Source organism: Palaemon carinicauda, chromosome 17 (genome assembly GCF_036898095.1).
Source record: "Palaemon carinicauda isolate YSFRI2023 chromosome 17, ASM3689809v2, whole genome shotgun sequence".
NCBI classification, from domain to species: Eukaryota; Metazoa; Arthropoda; class Malacostraca; order Decapoda; family Palaemonidae; genus Palaemon; species Palaemon carinicauda.
Genome location: NC_090741.1, coordinates 110,380,103 through 110,387,199, shown reverse-complemented (window position 1 = coordinate 110,387,199; position 7,097 = coordinate 110,380,103).

The following is a 7,097-nucleotide window of genomic DNA, read 5'->3' as shown; positions in this document are numbered from 1 at the left end:
TAAGAATATCTTGAGATACGTGACCCATCAACTATACGTGATAAAATTATGAACATTCTGTTTTAAAGAGATAGAGATAGAGCAGTATTGTTTAGAAATCGACGGTAAGTGCAAAAATTAATGAAAAATCAATTTCAAGGAAAACATACATGAAAAAATTTGTTTGGCCACGATCATCAGAAACCATACTTTCATCCCTCATATATTTAGTTAATCCACAAGTAAGTTAGCCAAAAATAAATCTGCTCCCAAATGGGTAAGGTAAAAAAAAAAGATATCCGAAAATCTTTAAAAATTCCATAGTAACTAATGCCACTAAATACTTTATCTATTAATTACGGGGTTTACTGCTGTTGAAGTGTATGATATTGCTGATAACGTTAAGAATATTCTATGCTTTGAAAACTGTTTCTTATTCTTCCTTGATCGGTTTCTATGGAATTTTAATATGTAAATAATGAATCGGTGTTAAAAATAGCCGATGATTATCCTGGGATCAAATTATTTAATGTGAAATACAGGTTTTTTGCATTTGGGAATTTTAGCATATATTGTAGATTTACCGTTACGATGCAATATTCAATTTTCTTATTATTTTAAATTTAATCATATGAATATTTTTTCATGATAGTTTAATGTTGATTATATTCATCATATAACATTCAGCTATATGGTAGTCTGATTAATTGGTGGATTAATTAATACAATTATAGAACCATAACAGACCTTTATATTGAGTATTAAGAAATAAACATCGAGGAAACGTGAACATTATGGTCAGTCTTACAGAGTAGAGTCCAAAAGTCCTATTCAAGGTTGATTGGTACCGTCACCATCCAGATAAAATTTATTAGCGATAATGGAATTCTAATTAGAGTTGAGTCATTATCCATTTTATTTTAGATTAGTAACGACAGAAATAGATTTTCATCGTTTAGTGAAATTAGTTTTGAAAGCGGTGTCATATTTGAGGTAAAGTTACGAAAATAACTTGACTTTTTAGATAGGGAGTAATCTTGAATTAGTAATCATAAACATTTTTTTTTCTGAGATAAAACGCCATGACCAGAATTAACTTTCTGACTATATGGAAGAGGAGATTTTGCTTATGACTTTTCCAACTCGTAAACCACATTTTTTTTTTTTTTATTTTGATGTTTTCATAAATGATGAGTCATATTATAAAGATACAGTATTGTTATGATATTTATCTTGATAAGCGGTTGATACACATATATCAAAATATCATTCTAGTTTTAACTAAGTATAGAACATAAAAAGACTTATGGAGAAAATTCTGATTATTCAATTTATTTGAAATAAGTCAGTAATAACCGTGCAATAAATTTCTTAGAAACGAATTTATGGATCCCAATCCCAGAAAGACGTCTTAACCTAGCCACCAATGGGTGCCGGTCCCAAGCCCGGATAAATAGGGAGGGTTGGTGTCAGGAAGGGCATCCGACCGTAAAAACCTGTGCCAAAACCTTAAATGGAATGAGCCAAAATAGGGAAAGAGGTAATGCTAGGGCGTACTCCGTAAACGACGCACAGAGACATCGCCCTAACTCTGTGATAAGGCGAGGGCTACTGCATCAGGAGCGGGTGCAGCTAAAGAAGCGAGCTCACTTTGGACTCAGAATATGTCAGCTTAATGTTGGGTCCATGACTGGGAGAGGTAGAGAGGTGGCAGACTTGATGAGAGAAAAGAGAGTAGATGCTATGTGTGTGCAGGAAACACGATGGAAGGGAAATAAAGCTAAAGAGTTGGGTGATGGATATAAGCTATATTATAGCGGAGCAAATAAACAAGGTAGGAATGGAGTTGGCATAGTACTGTCTGGTGAGCTGAAGAATGCGGTGATACAGGTGCATAGAAAGAATGACCGTATCATCAGATTGAAGATGTGTTGTGGAGGAGAGATTTTGAATATTATAAGTGCATATGCACCTCAAGTTGGTTGCACAGAAGAGGAGAAGGGAAATTTCTGGAGAGACATGGATGGAGTAATGCAAGAACTGGAAGAACAGGAGAGGGTCATAGTGGGGGCAGATTTGAATGGCCATGTGGGAAGTGAGAATGAGGCAATTGGTCGGGTGCATGGGGGCCATGGAATTGGGGAGAGAAACCCAGAAGGAGAGAGTGTAGTGGATTTTGCTGTGTCATTTGACATGGCAATAGTAAACACATTCTTTAAGAAGAAAAGGGAACACCTAATAACTTATAGGAGTGGGGGAAGATGCTCCCAGATAGACTACTTCCTGTATAAAAGGATAAAGCTGGTGGAGGTCAAGAACTGCAAGGTTATCCCAGGTGACCATGTAGCCCCCCAACACAGACTGCTATGTATGGACTTAGGCCTAAAAAGGGAAAGAAAAGCTAAAGCTAAAGGGATAAGGAAAATTAAATGGTACAAACTAGTGAGGGAAGGAGATAAAATGAGAGAGTTTAAGAGAAGGGTTTTGGAGGATATTGATATAGGAATTGAAGATGTTCAAGAATGGTGGACACGAAATGCAGCAGTAATGAGAAGGCATGGAAAGGAGTTGCTAGGAGAGACATCTGGTATCATATGGGAAGAAAAGGAGAGTTGGTGGTGGAGTGAAGAAATTGAGAAAGTTGTAAAAGATAAGAAGGAGGCAAAGAAGAGATGGGAAGAGTCACAGTCAGGGGATGACAGAGAGAGGCTCAGAGAGAAAAACAAGGTGGTGAAGAAGGTAGTAGCCCAAGCTAAAGCTAAGGCATATGATGATGTGTATAATGAGCTGGGGACAAAGGAAGGATTAAACAAGATGATCAAGCTATCAAAGACTAGAAATAAGAGCACCAAAGATATTACACACATCAAACAAATTAAAGATCAAGATGGTGTAGTACTTAGAAAGGAGGAAGACATTGTAAAGAGATGGAAAGAATATTTTGAACAGCTGTTAAATGAAGAAAATGATAGATTACTAAGAGAGAATGGACAGGCGAACTTTGGCATGGTAATAAGTTTCTCTAGGCAAGAGGTAATAAATGCACTGAGGAAGATGAAGAATGGGAAGGCAACTGGGCCAGACATGATTCCTGTGGAGGCATGGAAAGCATTAGGAGATGAAGGAGTAGATATACTGTATGACCTCATGATAAAGATTTTTGAGCAGGAAAAGATACCAAATGAGTGGCGAGGGAATATATTGATCCCAATCTTCAAAGGGAAAGGTGATGTCCAAGAGTGTGGGAATTACAGAGGTATTAAATTGATGTCCCACACTTTGAAGATACTGGAAAAGATGATAGATGCCAGACTAAGAGAAGAAGTAGAAATAGGTAAAGAGCAGATGGGATTCATGAAGGGTAGGGGAACAACAGATGGGGTGTTTTGTCTGAGGCAACTAATGGAGAAATTCCGGGAAAAGCAAAGAGACCTGCATGTGGTATTCATTGACCTTGAAAAGGCTTATGACCGAGTCCCAAGACAAGAGGTGTGGAGGAGTCTGAGGGAGAGGAGGGTGCCAGAGAAGTACGTTCGACTGATACAAGAGATGTACCGTAATGTATTTACCAGAGTGAGGAGCAGTACTGGGGAGACAGAGGGGTTTGAGGTGAGAGTAGGATTACACCAAGGGTCTGCTCTGAGCCCATTTATCTTTAACATAGTGATGGACGTTTTAATAGAAGAGGTAAGGGAGGCAGTACCATGGAACATATTGTATGCAGATGATATTGTTCTGTGCGCAGAGAGCAGGGAAGATCTGGAAATGAAATTGGAAAGATGGAGGCAAGTACTGGAGGACAGAGGAATGAGAATAAGTAGATCTAAGACAGAATATATGTGTACCACCAGTGAGGGGGATGATAGAGAAAGTATTCATCTTAGGGGAGAACAGATAAAGAGAGTTGATAAGTTTAAGTATTTGGGATCATTTGTTAATGCTGGAGGAGGTATGGAAGATGAAGTTAAACATTGGGTACAGGCAGGCTGGAACAACTGGAGAGCAGCCTCAGGAGTTCTTTGCGACAAAAGAATACCACTGAGATTGAAAGGAAAATTTCATAAGACAGTGGTAAGAACAGCAATGCTGTATGGAACAGAAACAGCAAGCATGAGGAAGACAGAGGAGAAGAAGATGGATGTGGCAGAAATGAGAATGCTTAGGTGGATGTCTGGGGTGACAAGAGAGGATCGGATAAGAAATGACTACATAAGGGGGTCGTCAAAGGTGGTGGAAATATCAAAGAAAGTGCAGGAAGGGAGGCTGAGATGGTATGGACACCTGATGAGGAGAGATGAGGACCACGTTGGGAGACATACTATGGAGATGGAGGTTCAAGGAAGAAGAAGAAGAGGGAGACCAAGAAAGAGATGGAGGGACTGTGTCAGAGGAGACTTACAGGAGAAGGGGATTGATGAGGCAGAAGCGCAGAATAGAAAAAGATGGAAACGGCTCATCCGCAACGGCGACCCCATATAAAAATGGGAACCAGCTGGGAAAAAGAAGAAGAATCCCAGAAAGACGTCTTCGGGAATATCAAAGTTTAAATCCTTCCAGGAAACGTCAAGACCAGTTTTCCTCATTGTCGATTAAGAATCCATTACTTGGGATTAATTTACTATTTTCATCTAATTATCTTAATGGAATCAGATTTGAAAGACTTAAATGGTCATTGAAATCTTTCACTTCTCGTTCGATTCTCTTTTAAATCATGATCCAAGTCTCATATTCAAGTAATCTTATATCCTGAGGTGACATCTCATTATAATTAAAATGGAGTAGTCATATATATATATATATATATATATATATATATATATATATATATATATATATATATATATATATATATATATATATATATATATATATATATATATGTATGCGTAAAAATCACAGGAAACCGTGATGCTCAGATGCAGAAGAACCACAGGGAAAATGAAAATACGAAATATACGCTCAAGTCCTGACTAGTTTCGTGATACTTCTTCAGAGGACTGATTTATTGAGAGAGGCTTCTTTACATTTTATAGGGAAAGCAAACGTACGAACATACATATAGAGATTAAGAGAACAATGACACTCCCTTACCAGCTACCTGGGTCAAGTGGGCGGAGTACTAGATGACCCTCTTTGGCAGGTGTCTAATGAGCTTGGGGACTCCGCCCACTTGACCCAGGTAGCTGGTAAGGGAGTGTCATTGTTCTCTTAATCTCTATATGTATGTTCGTATGTTTGCTTTCCCTATAAAATGTAAAGAAACCTCTCTCAATAAATCAGTCCTCTGAAGAAGTATCACGAAACTAGTCAGGACTTAAGCGTATATTTCGTATTTTCATTTTCCCTGTGGTTCTTCTGCATATATATATATATATATATATATATATATATATATATATATATATATATATATATATATATATATATATATATATATATATATATATATATATGTATATATATATATATATATATACACATAAATATACAGAGAGAGAGAGAGAGAGAGAGAGAGAGAGAGAGAGAGAGAGAGAGAGAGAGAGAGAGAGAGACCTGGAATTAAGTGGCCTATCATATCGGCCTTGATCTTTTACAAAATTAACTATTGTAAAGCGGTTCAGAATGTAGCTCAGATTTCATACGCATTTTATAACAAACATATTTCTCTGCAGAGGAAGTTTCTAACTGCATTTGGCAACTGGCGATTAAAGCTATCATTTCTTCACTGCAAGAAAGCTTAATTTTCACGCGATTACTCATTAGGCTTTATTATTCTGTTCAGCTAATTTCCCTCAATATAAAAACTTGAGGTCGGTATTATACAACAATTAGTACTGTTAATTTTCTCGACCATACATTTCCAATCCTAATGTTCTGGTTTACTTTTGTAATACACACACACACACATATACATATACACACACATTAATATATATATATATATATATATATATATATATATATATATATATATATATATATATATATATATATATATATATATATATATTTATATATATATGTATATATATATATATATATATATATATATATATATACATATATGTATGTATATATATAAATATATATATATATATATATATATATATATATATATATATATATATATATATATATAATATATATATACATATATATAAATATATATATATATATATATATATATATATATATATATATATATATATATATATATATATATATATATATATATATATATATACTCGTGGTATATTCATAAGGAAAAAGACATGAATTTTTATGCTATTCTCTTTACATCATTTCTTTCTCCTGAATTTATATCAGGATTAGTTAAATCTTTTGATAGAGGTATAGCTAAAAATAGCGCTGGGTGCATATAATGGGGCATGAAAATTAACCCTAAGAAAATTAAAATTATGATTGTATGTAAACTACTCTACACCCAGATCTCACCATTAATAATGCTTCTTTATTTCTAAACTACTATGAAATTTTAGATGTGATTCTTGATTTCAAATTGGATATGAGAATTACATCATCAATGTTTTTTTTTCTTCAATTGTATATAAAATCATCTTATTGATAAAGCATTTTAAGAGTTTCGTCGGTTGATCTATGCTGATGAATTTCTTTTAATTCTTCCTTTCTACCTTATTTCGATTATTGTTCTCCTGTGGCATTCAGTTGCAGAATCTGGTCTTAGCTTTTTTTGAAAATAACTCATAGTCTATCAAATTTCTTAATCCAGATTTAGATATTAATTTCTAGGACCGTCGTTCTATGAGTTTTTTTGTGCATATTGCATAGGATTTTCCTTATAATTTTGGCAATTCAATGCATTAAGATCTTTCCATACGGTACCATCCCGTACTCAGTACTGGGTATATAGTTAATTCTAACAGTTATGATGTTTCCAGGATAAGAATAAATGCCACACAGTATTCTAGAGGCTTTATTGCAACAGTAACCTGATTATGGACTGATCTTCGTAATGAGACAGTTGAAACAAACGAACTTCAAAATTTCCAAACTTTCAAGGAATGATTTTTGGTTGAAAAGGATATCTTAAGTCTCTCCTCATAATTTATATTTGACAGATCTATTTTAATTTGACA